The following is a 22,957-nucleotide window of genomic DNA, read 5'->3' on the forward strand; positions in this document are numbered from 1 at the left end:
AAGTAGTTAAAAATAAAAGTGAGCATTTCACAAGTGCTCTCGTTTGTGTGTGGGGAGGGGAAGAGGGAGGGGTGGATTATTTTACCAAAAAGAGACCTATCATGAAATTATAGTATTTTACCAAAAAGAGACCTATCATGAAATTATAGCATTTTACCAAAAAGAGGCCTATCATGAAATTATAGTATTTTCTCATGTATATGTGATCAGTTAAACATTTTCTAAGCAGCATAATTATTTTACATGATTTCTGTTAGAACTATATGATAGCTGTTAACTCATCAAAAATGTAAGGAAAACTCATCTTCGGGGGTGGGAGTAGAGGGTGGCACTGAGGGTAGAGGTTAACAAGCAGTACAGATTCTAAGTATTTTTGCTCCTTCGATACTTTCATCCAGTGGGATATGATCCTGCTTACAAGACTCTGGGAAACCTGCAAGATCTTCTTGGATTAGGTTGAATTTCTGCCTGATCAGGGTCATCAGTATTAGATCCATGATGTCCAGTTTGAAGTTGGTGCTGTTGAAATGTGTAAGGAAAGAAATGGGCAAAGAATGCTAGAAAAGGTAGGCCAGTGTAAATTGTTGAGCAGGTTCGTTCTTGAGATGGTTTTTGGTTAATAGTTCCTCAACTTTGTGACATTGGATTTGTTTATGACAGGTGGATTTGTTTGGAGGCCATTTTGTCATGTAGCTGAATCTTCCCACTTGATTTGAATTCCGCAGTTTGCATCTGGTCATCCTCATATCTAGCTTTGCGGTAAACTGTCACCATAACGATCACCTGTACAAAATGTAAGAATGTTAACTACTTATTTTTTGCAAACTTGATCAATGCCACATACACGTCATGTTGGAAACTTGTAAATACGACCTTCCTACTGGGAAAATACACATGAACGCCCCTCCAACTTGTAATTACGACTGGAAACTCGGGTATGATTTTTGGACCCTGATCTCTCCCACATGCTGAACTCGGATGTCCAGCGATTTCGGCTGTCAATGGTGAGAAGGTTTCTTGCTTTCCTTCCAAGCTCTGAGCACTTAAATGCCCAGTCGTTCCTCCGATCACTCCGACATGACACAACACTCAAACATAAAAAAACAAGTTAGCTAAATACAATGTGTCTCAAATCAATTAGGTTACGTTAGCTAGCTACATTTTCTAACCTGAATGCATGTTCTCATATCTACACAGACTAGCAACTTGTTGTTGGCAAAGAAAGTAAACAGGTAGGCGTGACTAACATTAATTGTAGCTGACCTACTAGTATGGTCAATGTGTTCAGAGTTGGATCGTGTTTACATAGCTAGAGCAGCTATGTAAGTATATTGTTTTATTACACTTGGCTAGCTGTAACATTACGTGTTTGAATTGATGACGTCCTGAACAGTAGTTGCCTTCGCTTCTTTTATGGGCATCATAGCCAATATACTTTTCTGGAATAGGGTGGTGCTCTGGAGGTTTCCTGTCCACAAAGTGAAAAGAGCAATTGAGGGTAGTTTCGGGGATTTATTAAAATGTGTGGCGTTGAGCCAAATCTGAATGGATGCCTCGTCTTTGAGGTGGGTGCAGATCGCATAGCAGTCCAGGGCGAACAAATGTCCCAGATTGTGCGGGACAGTTCTGCATTTTGGCTCTTTGTACCGTGTCCTGCAACCAAACAATCATGTCTCGCATTTAATCAACGAATTAAAACACCTCAAATTTAGCAAAAAATAATGTAGATTTGCCCCATATTCTAGTCAGACATTCCAAACTGTCTCTTGCATCGTGTTGCATTTATGAAAATATATACAGTTGAAGTCGGAAGTTTACATACACTTAGGTTGGAGTCATTAAAACTCGTTTTTCAATCACTATAACAAACTATAGTTTTGGCAAGTCGGTTAGGACATCTACTTTGTGCATGACACAAGTAATTTTTCCAACAATTGTTTACAGACAGATTATTTCACTGATAATTCACTGTATCACAATTCCAGTGGGTCAGAAGTTTACATACTCTAAGTTGACTGTGCCTTTAAACAGCTTGGAAAATTCATGTTGTGGGGGTGCTTTGCTGCAAGCGGGACTGGTGCACTTCACAAAACAGATGGGAGGAAAATTGTGAATATATTGAAGTACCATCTCAAGACATCAGTCAGGAAGATAAAGCTTGGTCGCAAATGGGTCTTCCAAATGGACAATGACCCCAAGCATACTTCCAAAGTTGTGGAAAAATGGCTTAAGGACAACAAAGTCAAGGTATTGGAGTGGCCATCACAAAGCCCTGACCTCAATCCTATAGAAAATGTGTGGGCAGAACTGAAAAAGTGTGTGCGAGCAAGGAGGCCTACAAACCTGACTCAGTTACACCAGCTCTGTCAGGAGGAATAGGCCAAAATTCACCCACTTTATTGTGGGAAGCTTGTGGAAGGCTACCTGAAATGTTTGACCCAAGTTAAACAATGTATAGGCAATGCTACCACATACTAATTGAGTGTATGCAAACTTCTGAACCCACTGGGAATGTGATGAAAGAAATAAAAGCTGAAATAAATAATTATCTCTATTATTCTGACATTTCACATTCTTAAAATAAAGTTGTGATCCTAACTGACCTAAAACAAATCATTTTTACTGGGATTAAATGTCAGGAATTGTGAAAAACTGAGTTTAAATGTATTTGGCTAAGGTGTATGTACGTTTCCGACTTCAACAGTAAATAGTAAGGATGTAGTACTGGTGATGTTAAACAATTCTCCAATCGTTGTTGAGATCTGATATTCTGCGCAGCGCAAGACAAGACGTAGGCCAATGTCATAGGTCTATCGTCAACCAATAACATTCCTCAAATATTTTGGGCTTAATTCCAGCTAAACTTGGAGTGGTGGTTACCCAGACTGAGTTTAATTTAAGTCAAGACTAGGCTAATTCTACTTAATTTCATCCAGATTTTAAAAAATGACTTGCTGAGATATTGCTTAACTTCAGATAAATTATCTCTAGACTAGGAAGTTCCAGACTAAGGTAAATAAGGACTAACCAGTTCATCTTTGTGATCCTAATTAGAGCTGACCTGAGGATGCTTCAGAAATCAGGGATTGGACCTAAACCAAAAAAGGTTGATGATCAAAACATTGTTTTAAAAAATCTCTCAGTTTTCCCCAATTATTATGATAGGTGTATACTGATGATATTATAGTAGTCATCGTCAAACAGAGTCAAGTATACTGAACAAAATTATAAACGCAACATGCAATAATTTCTACGATTTTAATGAGTTACAGTTCATATAAGGAAATCAGTCAATTGAAATAAAATCATTAGGCCCTAATCTATGGATTTCACATGACTGGGCAGGTGTACAGCCATGGTTGGGCCTGGAAGGGCATAGGCCTACCCACTGGGGAGACAGGCCCAGCCAATCAGAATGAGTTTTTCCCCCACAAAATTCCCTTGTTACAGAGAGAAATCCCCCACCCCCTTTAGATGATCCTGCAGGTGAAGAAGCTGGATGTGGACGTCCAGGGAAGGCGTGGTATATGATTATGATGCCGGTTGGACTTACTGACAAATTCTCTAAAACACTATTGGAGGCAGTTTATGGGAGAGAAATTAACATTCAATTCTCTGGCAACAGCTCTGGTGGACATTTTTGCAGTCAGCATGCCAATTGCACGCTCCATCAAAACTTGAAACATCTTTGGCATGTGTTGTGTGGCAAAACAGCACATTTTAAAGTGACCTTTTATTGTCCCCAGCACAACGTGTACCTGTGTTTTTTATTTTATTTTACCAGGCAAGTCAGTTAAGAACAAATTCTTATTTTCAATGACGGCCTGGGAACAGTGGGTTAACTGCCTGTTCAGGGGCAGAACGACAGATTTGTACCTTGTCAGCTCGGGGGTTTGAACACGCAACCTTCCGGTTACTAGTCCAACGCTCTAACCACTAGGCTACCCTGCTGCCCCAATTACCCTGCCGTGTAATGATCATACTGTTTAATCAGCTTCTTGATACACCACACCTGTTAGGTGGATGGATTATGTTGGCAAATGAGAAATGCTCACTAAAAGCAGTGTAAACAAATTTGTTTACACAACATTGTTGTTTGCACAACATTCGAGAGAAATAAGCTTTTTGTGCATATGGAACATTTCTGGGATTTGTATTTCAGCTCATGAAACATGGGCCCAACACTTTACATGTTGTGTTTAACATTTTTGTTCAATATAGCTTGCTAGCAGTGCGACGTGCCAACTGGATGTGCAAACACAAAGTAAATAAAGATGCCTTCTTCTTCATGTGGCTTTTTGGCAGACTAGACGCTGTGTTGTTGTATTGCTGTCTTTCGCAGGTCGGAGAGTGGATTGCACATTTTGGTCACCAAAAAAAAGGGGGTATTGGGAAAAACACACACGTTCGAATCCTTGGCACCTAAAGCACCGAAGCGGGTTTGGAACATAGCCCTCACATAATAGCAAATATAACCTAATGTAGAAACTCTGTCAAAGCTCAACAAGACAGACGGTATTCTGTCACGCCATTGCCACCGGGTCTACGTCTCACCAAACGGTGGGTGTCACAAACACTAGGAATATACCTTTCCATTTGATCCACCACTACATTCAAGGCTACCCCACTGATCATTCCTTTTAGCGGTGCCCTGCTCCAGAGAGCAAAGCACACCACAGGTTGAGCACTGAGCTGCATGACGCAAAGCTCCCACTTCTCCTCAGAGGTGGATACACAAAAAAATCTAAACAATTTCACTTCTCGAAAATCTCACAGATGTAACCATTCCCAGTTTGTCCTTTACCCAGCTTGACACAATGTATGGGGTCGGCCAAAAAGCAGGAATCCATTATTTCAAAAAATCGCACTCATACCAGTCCAAAATTGTCTCTGGTAGGACTCTCAGGGCAAATGTTGGAAGACACTTGTCATCACAGATAGGCACGCTACATCCTGGACTGGCTCAACTTCAGAGCGCTCACCACTGCCGACTGACTCCATTTCGAGATCATCAAGGTTCTCGAGAGTACGAAGACATATAAGTCAGATTACTTGGTTTGTAATCAGGAGAAGTAGGCATGTACAGTCGTGGCCAAAAGTTTTGAGAATAACACAAATATTACGTTTCACAAAGTCTGCTGCCTCAGTTTGTATGATGGCAATTTGCATATACTCCAGAATGTTATGAAGAGTGATCAGATGAATTATAAATAATTGCAAAGTCCCTCTTTGCCATGCACATTAACTGAATCCCCAAAAAAACATTTCCACGGCATTTCAGCCCTGCCTCAAAAGGACCAGCTGACATCATGTCAGTGATTCTCTCGTTAACACAGGTGTGAGTGTTGACGAGGACAAGGCTGGAGATCACTCTGTCATGCTGATTGAGTTTGAATAACAGACTGGAAGCTTCAAAAGGAGGGTAGTGCTTGGAATCATTGTTCTTCCTCTGTCAACCATGGTTACCTGCAAGGAAACACGTGCCATCATCATTGCTTTGCACAAAAAGGGCTTCACAGGCAAGGATATTGCTGCCAGTAAGATTGCACCTAAATCAACAATTTATCGGATCATCAAGAACTTCAAGGAGAGAGGTTCAATTGTTGTGAAGAAGGCTTCACGGCGCCCAAGAAAGTCCAGCAAGCGCCAGGACCGTCTCCTAAAGTTGATTCAGCTGCGGGATCGGGGCACCACCAGTACAGAGCTTGCTCAGGAATGGCAGCAGGCAGGTGTGAGTGCATCTGCAAGCACAATGAGGCGAAGACTTTTGGAGGATGGCCTGGTGTCAAGAAGGGCAGCAAACTTCTCTCCAGGAAAAACTAGACTGATATTCTGCAAAAGGTACAGGGATTGGACTGCTGAGGACTGGGGTAAAGTCATTGTATTTGATGAATCCCCTTTCGGATGGCTTGGGGCATTCGGAAAAAGCTTGTCCGGAGAAGACAAGGTGAGCACTACCATCAGTCCTCTGTCATGCCAACAGTAAAGCATCCTGAGACCATTCATGTGTGGGGTTGCTTCTCAGCCAAGGGAGTGGGATCACTCACAATTCTGCCTAAGAACACAGCCATGAATAAAGAACCAACACATCCTCTGAGAGCAACTTCTCCCAACCATCCAGGAACAGTTTGGTGATGATCAATGCCTTTTCCAGTATGATGGAGCACCTTGCCGTAAGGCAAAAGTGATAACTAAGTGGCTCGGGGAACAAAACATTGATATTTTGGGTCCGTGGCCAGAAACTCCGCAGACCTTAATCCCATTGAGAACTTGTGGTCAATCCTCAAGAGGAGGGTGGACAAACAAAAACCCACAACCACCCTTTGCCTTGATGACAGCTTTCCACACTCTTAGCATTCTCTCAACCTGCTTCCTGAGGCATGTAGTCACCTGGAATGCATTTCTATTAATAGGTGTGCCTTGTTACAAGTTAATTGGTGGAATTTCTTTCCTTAATGTGTTTGAGCCAATCAGTTGTGTTGTGACAAGGTAGGGGTGGTACAGTATACAGAAGATAGCCCCATTTGGTAAAAGACCAATACAAGTCCAAGAACAGCTCAAATAAGCAGAGAGAAACAACAGTCCATCATTACTTTAAGACATGAAGGTCAGTCAATCTGGGAAATTTCAATAACTTTGAAAGTTTCTTCAACGATGACCCAACACACCTCCAGGCGGTGTAAGGGGTATTTGACCAAAAAGGAGAGTGATGGAGTGCTGCATCAGATGATCTGGGCTCCACATATGTAGGAATTTCTTCAAGACTGTTGGAAAATCATTCCAGGTGAATCTGGTTGAGAGAATGTCAAGAGTGCAAAGCTGTCATCAAAGCAAAGGGTGGTTACTTTGAAGAATCTAAACTATAAAATATATTTTGATTTTTGTTTAACACTTTTTTGGTTACTACATGATACCATATGTGTTATTTCATAGTTTTGATGTCTTCACTATTACACTATTTACAAAATAGAAAATAGTAAAATTAAAGAAACCCTTGAATGAGTAGGTGTGTCCAAACTTTTGACAGGTACTGTAAACTTGAAGTCATGTTGTGTGGTCCTTCCACTATGGCCCAGGAAAACATGCGGTTTATTAGACTATAGACAGTGCTGTAAAGTACTTCAGTAAAAATACTTTAAAGGGCCTCCCAGGTGGCGCTGTGGTTAAGGGCGCTGTACTGCAGCGCCAGCTGTGCCATCAGAGTCCCTGGGTTTGCGCCCAGGCTCTGTCGTAACCGGCCGCGACCGGCACAATTGGCCTAGCGTCGTCCGGGTTAGGGAGGGCTTGGTCGGTAGGGATGTCCTTGTCTCATCGCGCACCAGCGACTCCTGTGGCAGGCCGGGCGCAGTGCGCGCTAACCAAGGTTGCCAGGTGCACGGTGTAGCCTCCGACACATTGGTGCGGCTGGCTTCCAGGTTGGATGCACGCTGTGTTAAGAAGCAGTGCGGCTGGTTGGGTTGTGTATCGGAGGACGCATGACTTCCAACCTTCGTCTCTCCCGAGCCCGTACGGGAGTTGTAGCGATGAGACAAGATAGTAGCTACTACAACAATTGGACACCATGAAATTGGGGGGTAAAAATTCAAACAAAAAAAAACAAAAAAATAAAAAAATAATACTTTAAAGTACTACTTAAGTCGTTTTTTTGTGGTATCTGTACTCTACTATTTATATTTTTCATTACTTTTACTTACTACATTTCTAAAGATCCCAGACATTGACCGTCAAAAGTACTCGTTACATTTTGAATGTAAGGACAGGAAAATGGTCCAATTCATGCACTTATCAAGAGAACATCCGTGGTCATCCCTAATGCCTCTGATCTGGCGGACTCACTAAACACAAATGCTTTCTTTGTAAATTATGTCTGTGTTGGAGTGTGCTCCTGACTATCCGTAAATTTAAAAAACAAGAAAATTGTGCCGTCCGGGTTTGCCTAATATAAGGAATTTGAGATGATTTATACTTTTACTTTTGATACTCAAGTATATTTTTGAAATTACATTTACTTTTCATACTTAAGTATATTTAAAAGTAGTAGTATTATACTGGGTGACTTTTACTTGAGTCATTTTCTGTTAATTTATCTTTACTTTTACTCAAGTATGACAATTGGATACTTTTCCCACCACTGGCTATAGATGAAATAAGTTATGAACTTCACAGGGTGGTGAATGTGCAAGGTGATGAGCTTGATGCTTCTTTCCAATAAATATCCAGGGTCTTATTCTGGTGACATGACGATCAATGCTTGGCTGCCGTTTGACAAATACAAATAATATCGCTCTTATCCATAATAATCTCATACTGTGGGTACTGTAGCCTACCGACACTGTATCAGCAAGCTGTTGGATATAGCGCATGTGCCAAGACCAGAGTGGGCACACTTCTGTGTTTTGGTTTTTGTGACAAAACCATCAGTAGAGTTGAAAATGCAATGCAAACCCATTTAACTTGTATTTTCATTCAGTAAATTTTGACAGTAAAAGTAATTTTATGTGAACTGCATCATCACGCACAGGCTTTTATCCACAAAAAAAGTCAGTTTGATGGAAACACTGACTGGTGGGAAAATGCGCATATTATTTTATGCAGATTTTTTAATATTCGCATGAAAATCGGTCGCAATTTGGATGGAAACCAAGCTATTGGCAACAATGGACAATAAAATCAATTTGCCATCACGTTCTAGGTAAAAGGGTTACACTTTGAGCCATTCTGAATGGTAACACATTGACAAGAAATGGTCATTTTCCCATCACAGAGTAAAACCACAAGAGTGATGCATTCCAGGGAAGGAGGAGTTGATTATTTCAGTTTCATTTTAGATGGTTAACCAAATGACTAGACAGCTTTTGCCTGTCTTCTGGAGAATTCTGTGGTGGCAAACAAGCATGCGTAGTCGTAGAGACCGACACTTGGTTAACTTTGGTTAACCATCTAAAATGAAACTGAAATGATCAACTACAGTGGTAGGCTTAATTACCAACAACGACGAGACGGCCTACAGGGAGGAGGTGAGGGCCCTCGGAGTGTGGTGTCAGGAAAATAACCTCACACTCAACATCAACAAAACAAAGGAGATGATCGTGGACTTCAGGAATCAGCAGAGGGAGCACCCCCCTATCCACATCGACGGGACAGTAGTGGAGAGGGTAGTACGTTTTAAGTTCCTCGGCGTACACATCACGGACAAACTGAATTGGTCCACCCACACAGACAGTCAGGATGCTGAAGAAATTCGGCTTGTCACCATAAGCACTCACAAACTTCTACAGATGCACAATCGAGAGCATCCTGCCGGGCTGTATCACCGCCTAGTACGGCAACTGCTCCGCCCATAACCGTAAGGCTCTCCAGAGGGTAGTGAGGTCTGCACAACACATCACCGGGGGCAAACTACCTGCCCTCCAGGACACCTACACCACCCGATGTCACAGGAAGGCCATAAAGATTATCAAGGACAACAACCACTCGAGCCACTGCCTGTTCACCCCGCTATCATCCAGAAGGCGAGGTCAGTACAGGTGCATCAAAGCAGGGACCGAGAGACTGAAAAACAGCTTCTATCTCAAGGCCATCAGACTGTTAAACAGCCACCACTAACATTGAGTGGCTGCTGCCAACATACTGACTCAACTCCAGCTCACTTTAATAATGGAAATGGATGGAAATTGATGTAGAGAATGTATCACTAGCCACTTTAAACAATGCCACTTAATATAATGTTTACATACCCTACATTACACATCTCATATGTATATACTGTATTCAATACCATCTACTGCATCTTGCCTATGCTGTTCTGTACCATCACTCATTCATATATCTTTATGTACATATTCTTTATCCCTTTACACTTGTGTGTATAAGGTAGAAGTTGTGGAATTGTTAGGTTAGATTACTCGTTGGTTATTACTGCATTATCAGAACTAGAAGTGCAAGCATTTCGCTACACTGGCATTAACATCTGCTAACCATGTGTATGTGACAAATAAAATTAGATTTGGATTTGATTTGATCGTATGCCTCAATCACACCGACAGCATCATTGCAGTTTAGTACACCTGAAGTATACTGAACGAAAATATGAAAGCAACATGTCATGTGTTGGTCTCATGTTTCATGAGAGGAAATTAAAGATCCCAGACATGTTCCGTATGCAAAAAAAAGCGTATTTCTCTCATTTTGTGCACAAATCTGGGACAGAGAGACTGAAAAACAGCTTCTATCTCAAGGGCATCAGACTGTTAAACAGCCATCACTAACATAGAGAGGCTGCTGCCTACATACAGACCTGAAATCATTGGCCACTTTAATAAATGGATCACTAGTCCCTTTAATAATGCCACTTTAATAATGTTTGTCATCCCTTTCTCCATCCTGGCCACATGTTACTTTTGTTTCCAGAAGAGGACCAAGCCAAAGGATACAGAAGAGGAATGCTCAATGCATCGAAAGGCTGTCTCAAGGCATCAGAGAATGAAAAATCTAGTGACCAGCATTTTAGTAACCTTCTTTATATTCTGGATGCCTGTAAATATCATCAATACGGTAGATATTGCAGCTACTTTAGTCAGAACGGCTCATCCGGGAGACTACAACAACATTAAATATTTTAAATATTTTAGGAGGATGGTTAATCAACAGCTGTTTGAACCCCTTCTAAAACCCCACCTGTTTCGGTTGTTTTCAGTGACTCTTTGTTACTTCCCCTTTCTGTTCGAGCGAAATGTTTCAGTTTTTTGCTGGGGAACGTAAAATATGTTATAAATGAATGTTTTTATTACTAACCAATAATTATTTTATGATTAGAATAATATAAGGATATATTTTGTAGTATCTTTTTAGATACTTCAGTACATCATTGTGTTTTACACAAGCCAGAATCCAAATGAATCAGAGTTGAATAGTGGATGATCCGAATCTCTCTGCAAGCCCTCTCATTTTGTCTTCTTCCTGTGTTCAAAGCATGTTTGATTTGTCTATATTTATTTGATGGGTTGTCATGTACTGTCATGTTGTGTCTTGTCTCTGTCCTTTCCCTTCACCCTGTCTCCCTCTGCTGGTCGTTGTTAGGTTACCTTTTCTCCCCCTCTTTCCCCCAGCTGTGCCTTGTCTCCTCCTAACCACCTCGTCACCCCTTTTCCCACCTGTTCCCTTTTTCCCTCTGATTAGGTCCCTATATCTCTCTCTGTTTCTGCTCCTGTCTTTGTCGGATTCTTGTTTGTTGTGTTTCATGCCTGAACCAGACTGTCGTCATGTTTGCTGTAACCTTGTCTTGTCCTGTCGGAATCTGCCGGTCCGTCTGAGCCTACCTATGTTTGGTAATTAAAGAAGCTCTGTTTAAGTTAATTCGCTTTTGGGTCCTCATTCACGCACAATAACAGAAGAATCCGACCAAGAATGGACCCAGCGACTTCGGATCCTCTCCACTCAGCCGTCGGGATCCAGGGAGCGATGCTAGGCAGACACGAGCAGGAAGTGTCTGCTGCTCGACATGCCGTTGAGACCCTGGCCACCCAAGTCTCCAACCTCACAGAACAGGTTCACCATCTCCGCCTCGATCCACCGGCCACTTCCAGGGCTTTCGAATCTCCGGAGCCCAGAATCAATAACCCGCCGTGTTACTCTGGGGAGCCCACTGAATGCCGCTCGTTCCTCACCCAGTGTGATATTGTGTTTTCTCTCCAGCCCAACACTTACTCCAGGAGCACTGCTCGTGTCGCCTACGTCATATCTCTCCTTATTGGACGGGCTCGTGAGTGGGGCACGGCAATCTGGGAGGCAAGGGCTGAGTGTACTAACCAGTATCAGGACTTTAAGGAGGAGATGATACGGGTTTTTGATCGATCTGTTTTTGGGGAGGAGGCTTCCAGGGCCCTGTCTTCCCTATGTCAAGGTAATCGATCCATAACAGACTACTCTATTGAGTTTCGCACTCTTGCTGCCTCCTGTGGCTGGAACGAGCCGGCTTTGCTCGCTCGTTTTCTGGAGGGTCTCCGCGCAGAGGTAAAGGATGAGATTCTCTCCCGGGAGGTTCCTTCCAGCGTGGATTCCTTGATTGAACTCGCTATTCGCATTGAGCGACGGGTTGATCTTCGTCACCGAGCTCGTGGAAAGGAGCTCGCGTTCTCCGTTGCCCCCCTCTCCGCATCACTACCATCTTCCTCTGCCGGCTCGGGTGCTGAGCCCATGCAGCTGGGAGGTATCCGCATCTCGACTAAGGAGAGGGAACGGAGAATCACCAACCGCCTCTGTCTCTATTGCGGTTCCGCTGGTCATTTTGTCACTTCATGTCCAGTAAAAGGCCAGACCTCGTCAGTAAGCGGAGGGCTACTGGTGAGCGCTACTACTCCTGTCTCTCCTTCAAGATCCTGCACTACCTTGTCGGTCCATCTACGCTGGACCGGTTCGTCAGCTTCCTGCAGTGCCTTAATAGACTCTGGGGCGGAGGGCTGTTTTATGGACGAGACCTGGGCTCGGGAACATGACATTCCTCTCAGACAGTTAAAGGAGCCCACGGCCTTGTTCGCCCTGGATGGTAGTCCTCTCCCCAGGATTCAGCGTGAGACGCTACCTTTAACCCTCACTGTTTCTGGTAATCATAGTGAAACCATTTCTTTTTTAATTTTTCGTTCACCTTTTACACCTGTTGTTTTGGGGCATCCCTGGCTAGTTTGTCATAATCCTTCCATTAATTGGTCTAGTAATTCTATCCTCTCCTGGAACGTCTCTTGTCATGTGAAATGTTTAATGTCTGCTATCCCTCCTGTTTCCTCTGTCTCTTCTTCACAGGAGGAGCCTGGTGATTTGACAGGGGTGCCGGAGGAATATCACGATCTGCGCACGGTGTTCAGTCGGTCCAGGGCCACCTCTCTTCCTCCACACCGGTCGTATGATTGTAGTATTGATCTCCTTCCGGGAACCACCCCCCCCCCGGGGTAGACTATACTCTCTGTCGGCTCCCGAACGTAAGGCTCTCGAAGATTATTTGTCTGTAGCTCTTGACGCCGGTACCATAGTCCCCTCCTCCTCTCCCGCCGGAGCGGGGTTTTTTTTTGTCAAGAAGAAGGACGGGTCTCTGCGCCCCTGCATAGATTATCGAGGGCTGAATGACATAACAGTGAAGAATCGTTATCCGCTTCCTCTTATGTCTTCAGCCTTCGAGATCCTGCAGGGAGCCAGGTTTTTCACTAAGTTGGACCTTCGTAACGCTTACCATCTCGTGCGCATCAGGGAGGGGGACGAGTGGAAGACGGCGTTTAACACTCCGTTAGGGCACTTTGAATACCGGGTTCTTCCTTTCGGCCTCGCTAACGCTCCAGCTGTCTTTCAGGCATTAGTCAATGATGTCCTGAGAGACATGCTGAACATCTTTGTTTTCGTTTACCTTGACGATATCCTGATTTTTTCACCGTCACTCCAGATTCATGTTCAGCACGTTCGACGTGTCCTCCAGCGCCTTTTAGAGAATTGTCTTTTTGTGAAGGCTGAGAAGTGCACTTTTCATGCCTCCTCCGTCACATTTCTAGGTTCTGTTATTTCCGCTGAAGGCATTAAGATGGATCCCGCTAAGGTCCAAGCTGTCATTGATTGGCCCGTCCCTAAGTCACGCGTCGAGCTGCAGCGCTTTCTCGGCTTCGCGAACTTCTATCGTCGTTTCATCCGTAATTTCGGTCAGGTGGCAGCTCCTCTCACAGCCCTTACTTCTGTCAAGACGTGCTTTAAGTGGTCCGTTTCCGCCCAGGGAGCTTTTGATCTCCTCAAGAATCGTTTTACATCCGCTCCTATCCTTGTTACACCTGACGTCTCTAGACAGTTCGTTGTCGAGGTTGACGCGTCAGAGGTGGGCGTGGGAGCCATTCTTTCTCAGCGCTCCCTCTCTGACGACAAGGTCCACCCATGCGCGTATTTTTCTCATCGCCTGTCGCCGTCGGAACGTAACTATGATGTGGGTAACCGCGAACTGCTCGCCATCCGGTTAGCCCTAGGCGAATGGCGACAGTGGTTGGAGGGGGCGACCGTTCCTTTTGTCGTTTGGACTGACCATAGGAACCTTGAGTACATCCGTTCTGCCAAACGACTTAATGCGCGTCAGGCGCGTTGGGCGCTGTTTTTCGCTCGTTTCGAGTTCGTGATTTCTTATCGTCCGGGCTCTAAGAACACCAAGCCTGATGCTTTGTCTCGTCTCTTCAGTTCTTCAGTAGCCTCCACTGACCCCGAGGGGATTCTCCCTCAGGGGCGTGTTGTCGGGTTGACTGTCTGGGGAATTGAGAGGCAGGTAAAGCAAGCGCTCACTCACACTCCGTCGCCGCGCGCTTGTCCTAGGAACCTTCTTTTCGTTCCCGTTCCTACTCGTCTGGCCGTTCTTCAGTGGGCTCACTCTGCCAAGTTAGCCGGCCACCCTGGCGTTCGGGGTACGCTTGCTTCCATTCGCCAGCGTTTTTGGTGGCCCACCCGGGAGCATGACACGCGTCGTTTCGTGGCTGCTTGTTCGGTCTGCGCGCAGACTAAGTCCGGTAACTCTCCTCCTGCCGGCCGTCTCAGGCCGCTTCCTATTCCCTCTCGACCGTGGTCTCACATCGCCTTAGATTTTGTCACCGGACTGCCTTCGTCAGCGGGGAAGACTGTTATTCTTACGGTTGTCGATAGGTTCTCTAAGGCGGCTCATTTCATTCCCCTTGCTAAGCTTCCTTCTGCTAAAGAGACGGCACAAATCATCATCGAGAATGTTTTCAGAATTCATGGCCTTCCGTCAGACGTCGTTTCGGACAGAGGTCCGCAATTCACGTCTCAATTTTGGAAGGAGTTTTGCCGTTTGATTGGGGCTTCCGTCAGTCTCTCTTCCGGCTTTCACCCCCAGTCTAACGGTCAAGCAGAACGGGCCAATCAGACTATTGGTCGCATCTTACGCAGTCTTTCTTTTCGCAACCCTGCGTCTTGGTCAGAACAGCTCCCCTGGGCAGAATACGCCCACAACTCGCTTCCTTCGTCTGCGACCGGGCTATCTCCTTTTCAGAGTAGCCTCGGGTACCAGCCTCCGCTGTTCTCATCTCAGTTCGCCGAGTCCAGCGTCCCCTCCGCTCAGGCTTTTGTCCAACGTTGCGAGCGCACCTGGAAGAGGGTCAGGTCTGCACTTTGCCGTTATAGGACGCAGACTGTGAGGGCTGCTAATAAGCGTAGAACTAAGAGTCCTAGATATTGTCGCGGTCAGAGAGTTTGGCTCTCCACTCAGAACCTTCCCCTTAAGACGGCTTCTCGCAAGTTGACCCCGCGGTTCATTGGTCCGTTCCGTATTTCTCGGGTCATTAATCCTGTCGCAGTTCGACTTCTTCTTCCGCGATACCTTCGTCGCGTCCACCCGGTCTTCCATGTCTCCTGCATCAAGCCCGTCCTTCGCGCCCCCGCTCGTCTTCCCCCCCCCCCCCCCCCATCCTTGTCGAGGGCGCACCCATCTACAGGGTCCGTAGAATTTTGGACATGCGTCCTCGGGGCCGTGGTCACCAGTACCTCGTAGATTGGGAGGGGTACGGTCCTGAGGAGAGGAGTTGGGTTCCCTCTCGGGACGTGCTGGACCGTGCGCTGATCGAGGATTTCCTTCGTTGCCGCCAGGTTTCCTCCTCGAGTGCGCCAGGAGGCGCTCGGTGAGTGGGGGGGTACTGTCATGTACTGTCATGTTGTGTCTTGTCTCTGTCCTTTCCCTTCACCCTGTCTCCCTCTGCTGGTCGTTGTTAGGTTACCTTTTCTCCCCCTCTTTCCCCCAGCTGTGCCTTGTCTCCTCCTAACCACCTCGTCACCCCTTTTCCCACCTGTTCCCTTTTTCCCTCTGATTAGGTCCCTATATCTCTCTCTGTTTCTGCTCCTGTCTTTGTCGGATTCTTGTTTGTTGTGTTTCATGCCTGAACCAGACTGTCGTCATGTTTGCTGTAACCTTGTCTTGTCCTGTCGGAATCTGCCGGTCCGTCTGAGCCTACCTATGTTTGGTAATTAAAGAAGCTCTGTTTAAGTTAATTCGCTTTTGGGTCCTCATTCACGCACCGTAACATGGGTAGTATTTTGTGATCGCTTGTCAAATGTGGGCCAGTGTGGTTTGTCTCTGACATGTATAGCTCTCTGTCTCTCAAAAGCTTGAGCTTCACAGTTTCCAGTGAAACACCAAAACACTTGGTGGATAAAAAATAATCAGAGCAAAACTATACAATTCTGTGTGGTATAAAACATGCCTCCTGAATATTTCACAATCTTTTCATTAAAACTCATTGATTTGCTGAATTAAATGTTTGACGCTAAATTGGTATCAGGTACCTGATTATGAATTGACCAAATAACTATTTTATATAAAGAAGAAAAACCACATGAAGGCTTTGAATAAAGTGCATATTATAATAGTGTATCATCTGTTCCTTCTGTGTAGAGAAACATCCTGATAACATCGTTGTTTTATGTTTTAATTCATGATGAATGTAATTATCACTGAATGCTGCTGCATTGTGCAGTTATTTTATGTATTCTATGGTGAAAAGAATTGATAATAAATCATTGCCTGTGGTGGCTTGATGTACTGTACATGTAGAAGAAGTAAACAGCTATTTGTTTGTTATACATTTGCCTTTTGTGGTATAGCCTTTGTTTTAACTGATGTTTCATTTGCATACAAAGTGTGTGTGTGTGTGTGTGTGTGTGTGTGTGTGTGTGTGTGTGTATGAAATTATCCCCACCTTCCTTTGCACTAGCTGTGGTTATACTCCATAATCCCGCTAATACAGTAACATTGACAAAGTCAGTGTGTTAGGAATAATCAGGCAGGGTCACCGCTGTGTATTAAAAGACTGACCTTGCAATCATTGCTGAAATTCACAAGGCCACATGAAGATAAAACACAACTTAACATTGTGATCAAGTGTCTTCATTATAGGATTCATGCTTAATATTACTGCATTGGTATAGACCAGGGGCCTTTTCTTTCCCAGGGACCCCCTCCCAGACAAACTGGCGAACCAGGGACCCCCATCATACGTTAGCAAAAACATGTCTCTGCAACGGCAGATCTCCTCCTCTTCGTCTGAAGAGGTGTAGCAAGGATCGGACCAATACGCAGCGTGGTAAGTGTCCATGTTTTAATAGAAAAAACTGAACATGAACACAAATACAAAATAACAACGTGAAATGGAAACGAAACAGTCCCGTGTGGCACAAACACTGACACAGGAAACAAACACCCACAAAACACCAGTGAAAACTAGGCTACCTAAATATGGTTCTCAATCAGGGACAACGATAAACAGCTGCCTCTGACTAAGAACCATACTAGGCCGAAACAGAAACCAAAACATAGAAACACAAAACATAGACTGCCCACCCCAACTCACGCTCTGACCATACTAAATAAAGACAAAACAAAGGAAATAAAGGTCAGAACGTGACAGTCTCCACATCTTGTCTTATCATCAGGTGAATGATAATGGCAAGGAGACATTTTAACATGAATAGATTTGGTAGATTGTTTTTGATTATTTTGACCTCCCCACATTATAATTGTAAAAGGTGTAAACTCTAACATAGCCTATTAGCTAGAAAGGTAACTCCAAACATACAGTTGAAGTTGGAAGTTTACATACACCTTAGCCAAACACATTTAAACTCAGTTTTTCACAATTCCTGACACTTAATCCTAGTAAAAATTCCCTGTCTTAGGTCAGTTAGGGTCACCACTTTATTTTAAGAATGTGAAATGTCAGAATAATAGTAGAGAGAATGATTTATTTCAGCTTTTATTTCTTTCATCACATTCCCAATGGGTCAGAAGTTTACATACACTCAATTAGTATTTGGTAGCATTGCCTTTAAATGGTTTAACTTGGATCGAATGTGTTGGGTAGTCTTCCACAAGCTTCCCACAATAAGTTGGGTGACTTTTGGCCCATTCCTCCTGACAGAGCTGGTGTAACTCAAATCAGATCAAATCAATTGTATTTATATAGCCCTTCTTACATCAGCTGATATCTCAAAGTGCTGTACAGAAACCCAGTCTAAAACCCCAAACAGGAAGCAATGCAGGTGTAGAAGCACGGTGGATAGGAAAAACTCCATAGAAAGGCCAAAACCTAGCAAGAAACCTAGAGAGGAACCAGGCTATGAGGGGTGGACAGTCCTCTTCTGGCTGTGCCGGGTGGATATTATAACAGAACATGGCCAAGATGTTCAAATGTTCATAAATGACCAGCATGGTTAAATAATAATAATCACAGTAGTTGTCGAGGGTGCAACAGGTCAGCACCTCAGGAGTAAATGTCAGTTGGCTTTTCATAGCCGATCATTAAGAGTATCTCTACCGCTACTGCTGTCTCTAGAGAGTTGAAAACAGCAGGTCTGGGACAGGTAGCATGTCTGGTGAACAGGTCAGGGTTCCATAGCCGCAGGCAGAACAGCTGAAACTGGAGCAGCAGCACGGCCAGGTGGACTGGGGACAGCAAGGAGTCATCATGCCAGGTAGTCTTGAGGCATGGTCCTAGAGCTCAGGTCCTCCAAGAGAGAAAAAGAAAGAAAGAGAAAAAGAGAGAATTCAAGAGAGCATACTTAAATTCACACTGTAACTGAGTTAGGTTTGTAGGCCTCCTTGCTCGCACACACTTTTTCAGTTCTGCCCACAAATTTTCTATAGGATTGAGGTCAGGGCTTTGTGATGGCCACTCCAATACCTTGACTTTGTTGTCCTTAAGCCATTTTGCCACAACTTTGTAAGTATGCTTGGGGTCATTGTCCATTTGGAAGACCCATTTGCGACCAAGCTTTAACTTCCTGACTGATGTATTGAGATGTTGCTTCAATTATCCTTCTCATGATGCCATCTATTTTGTGAAGTGCACCAGTCCCTCCTGCAGAAAAGCACCCACCCAACACGGTTGGGATGGTGTTCTTCGGCTTGCAGGTCTCCCCCTTTTTCCTCCAAACATAACGAAGGTCATTATGGCCAAACAGTTCCATTTTTGTTTCATCAGACCAGAGGACATTTCTCCAAAAAGTATGACCTTTGTCCCCATGTGCAGTTGCAAACCGTAGCCCGGCTTTGGTATGGCGGTTTTGGAGCAGTGGCTTCTTCCTTGCTAAGCGGTCTTTCAGGTTATGTCAATATAGGATTAGTTTTACTGTGGATATAGATACTTTTGTACCTGTTTCCTCCAGCATCTTCACAAGGTCCTTTGCTGTTGTTCTGGGATTCATTTGCACTTTTCGCACCAAAGTACATTCATTTCTAGGAGACAGAACGCGTCTCCTTCCTGAGCGGTATGACGGCTCAGGAAATTTGGAAATTGCTCCCAAGGATGAACCAGACTTGTGGAGGTCTACAATTATTTTTCTGAGGTCTTGCCTGATTTCTTTCAGACCTGAAATCATTGGCCACTTTAATAAATGGATCACTAGTCCCTTTAATAATGCCACTTTAATAATGTTTACATATCTTGCATTACTCATCTCATATGTTTATACTGTATTTTATACCATCTATTGCATCTTGCCTCTCTCGTTGCTCATCCATATATGTATATGTATATATTATTATTCCATTCCTTTACTTAGATTTGTGTGAATTAGGTAGTTGTGGAATTGTTAGATATTGCTGCACTGTCCGAACTAGAAGCACAAGCCTTTTGCTACACTAACATCTGCTATCCATGTGTATGTGACCAATACAATTTGATTTGAGTTGGGTGTGCTGTCCTTCCTGTCATCTTACTCTAATGGTGACCTGTCCCCGGTCTCTTGGTTTCCATAGCCTTTCACACCTATGCTGACCTTTTTGAATTTGAATATATAAAAATCCATGTCATGAGAATCTGTGAAGTATGTGTTTTTCTGTTTTCTCTACAGTGCCCCTACATCCCAGCACACATTACCAAACCCAAGGAGCACAATAATCTCTTCCTTTTTCACTTGCAGGAAAAATGTAATGTTTGACTGTAACATAGTTCATATCGATTGATTGATGCTGGTGGCTGTGGTTGCAACCATGATGGAGTAGTTAAGCAGATGATCACATGTTGGTGTGTAGTTATTATGTTGATCTACTCTGCAGTGAGCAGATGTGGATATTGACGTCTCCCACATGCCTCCCAGCACTTTGCAGTGCCCAATAACTATAACCTGGTGACTGCCCCTCTGTTTGAGCTGTATGACAATGCACCAGGCCACGAGCCAATCATATCCCGTCTCCCACAGCTTGTGAGCAGGTAAGGTACTCCTGTATATTCACCATAATATGAAATACTGTAATTCATAAGACACAATTCAATGAATTCAGCTTGAAGATGGACAGATGTGCATTGTTTTTAGATTAGTTTGTATATTCACAATACAACCTTTTATTTTTGTTGCAGGTTCAACTTCATTTACAATTAAATCCCAACAACCTGTGTGTGGCGACCAAGGACTGTCTCTGTGAGTTCAGTCTGGGCAGAGGAAAAGTGGCAAGCAGGATTTCACTGCACCTACCTTTAAACAGAGTGCCCAGTGGTACTAAACATTTGAATATTGATCTGTATAGAAAATAAAGATAATGTTATTCATCTTTTTCTGTCAACTTTTTTATTCTTACAGATTTATAACGTTGTGACATGAAACCTTTTGTATTCACACAAAAGTATAATTTTTATGTTGGTGTAGATGTTAACGAAATAAAACAGTGTGCTTTTGTGTTTTTAATCATTGTAACATACTTCATTGTCTTTCGTAACTCCTTGGTAATTCATTAAAAAGTCATATTTTATTTTCAATTAAAGATGGCTTTAAAACATTAAGCTTAGAAACCGTTTTCTTTAATATACTGACCAGCTTGTCATATAGCTGTTTCAATACTAGTGATAGCTTAGTTACGAAAGTTAGTCTATTCCAACTGATCACCATAAGGCTATTCTACATCAATAGTGGTGTATAGAATGTTGTTCATTCGTCAATTAAGCATATTGTTCATATGATGACAATATGACAACTTCCATCTTAGTGGCCATTAGTGACAGCATACCTGGACTGATATCGAAAGCAAGACTTGTGCTGCCAGTGTGTCTTTTGAGCCAACAACTTACACAACAGTTGTGGTCATTGGTTTTAACATCTCCAAAGTGTTGTCATAACCTCAATTCATGATACTGGTCATGTGTCATATGCTGATAAAGAATGTTACAAGATAGCTTTGTAAAAAGTGAATAGTCAAGACAAGGATCAAACGGAACTAGCTATAAATGTCCAGTATATTCAGAGCATTGGGAATGGAGAATAGCAGAGCTTCTAACCTCCAGGATCACAGCTTTGTCAGGCAACTACTTACCATAACATCTATAATCAAGAAAAATGGATAGACAATGTCCACAGATTGTTTATTTTCTTCAAATTATTTTTAGTATGAGGACAGTTTATTTTCCTGTAATCTGCTATCTACCACTGTTGCCCTCAAATATCCATCTTCTTAATAAATGCAAAATGATGTAAAATGCTTCCGGTGATACACAATGTATAGAATATTTTTGAAAAGGTGCCAAGTAGGCTAACATTTGATTGGTGAACCAAGTGTGTGTGGGGGGGGGGAGGAGTAGATGTTGTCATGCTCATTTAAAACATGAACCAAGTTATTTTCCTGAGCTTCTAGTTTCTCTTCACTCTGCTGTGGAGTACTAACACAAAGCCATTTCAACATGCAGCCGACCAACTTTTCTACCTCCCTCAACTTTGATGGGAACCTTACTTCTAACGGTACCACCATCTTGGACAGCAACCTCACCTCCAACAATACATCCAGGGACGTTAATGTTCTAGCCCCTTGCTTGGTTCTGGGGCTGTGCTTTCTAGTGGGACTGCCTTGCAATATAGCAGTGATCGTCACCATTGCTAAAAAAATCAAGCACATGACGTTGAAGGAGAACGAGAGTTTCTCTCTGAAGTTGATCCTGAGCCTAGCTGTCTCAGACACTTTGTCCCTCAGCACCATCCCTCTGGTCATCTACGTACTGACCTATGAATGGACCCTTGGTACTTGGATGTGTGGCCTCTCCACCTATGGCCTGTACTGCTTTTTGTATGGCAGTGTTCTGAATGTCACCTTGATAGGTGTGCACCGGCACTGCATTGCGAAGAATGAGACTAGAAACACAATGAGCAACAACCCTTCCAAGGAGCGACACCTCAAGGAGCGACATAATAAGATTCTGGTGGGCCTCTGGGTACTGGTGTGTGTCCTCGCCTTCCCCATTGTCTTCACTCGAGGGGTTGAGACCAAGAGGGGACGGCTGAGGTGCCAAAGGAGTACAAAGTTGGAATGGGAGAAAGTGTCAATTCTTCTGATGGAGACTATTTTTGGGTTTGTCATCCCTTTCTCCATCCTGGCCACATGTTACTTTTGTTTCCAGAAGAGGACCAAGCCAAAGGATACAGAAGAGGAATGCTCAATGCATCGAAAGGCTGTCTCAAGGCATCAGAGAATGAAAAATCTAGTGACCAGCATTTTAGTAACCTTCTTTATATTCTGGATGCCTGTAAATATCATCAATACGGTAGATATTGCAGCTACTTTAGTCAGAACGGCTCATCCGGGAGACTACCCAAACATTAAACATTTTAGGAGGATGGTTGGGGATAATGCCAAGGCTCTGATCTTAATCAACAGCTGTTTGAACCCCTTCTTGTATGCCTTTGTGTATGAAAGACAAAAGAGAATTAAGCCACAGAATCAGAATCAAACCAACCCCATGAATGCAACTTCTGTCTGATTATTGTGATTACTGCAGTAGCTTCGTGTGGGGCCAACACAGTGGTGTAGTGCAATCAGGCAGGTGATCAAACAAGTTCTTTGGCAGAATACGTGTTTGCATTTTGGTTGTAACATTTACATGACTTTGAACTTTCAGTGGACAAACCCACGAGTGTCTTTCAGAACCCCTTCTAAAACCCCACCTGTTTCAGTTGT

This window comes from Oncorhynchus mykiss, chromosome 2 (assembly GCF_013265735.2).
Source record: "Oncorhynchus mykiss isolate Arlee chromosome 2, USDA_OmykA_1.1, whole genome shotgun sequence".
In the NCBI taxonomy this organism is placed as follows: Eukaryota; Metazoa; Chordata; class Actinopteri; order Salmoniformes; family Salmonidae; genus Oncorhynchus; species Oncorhynchus mykiss.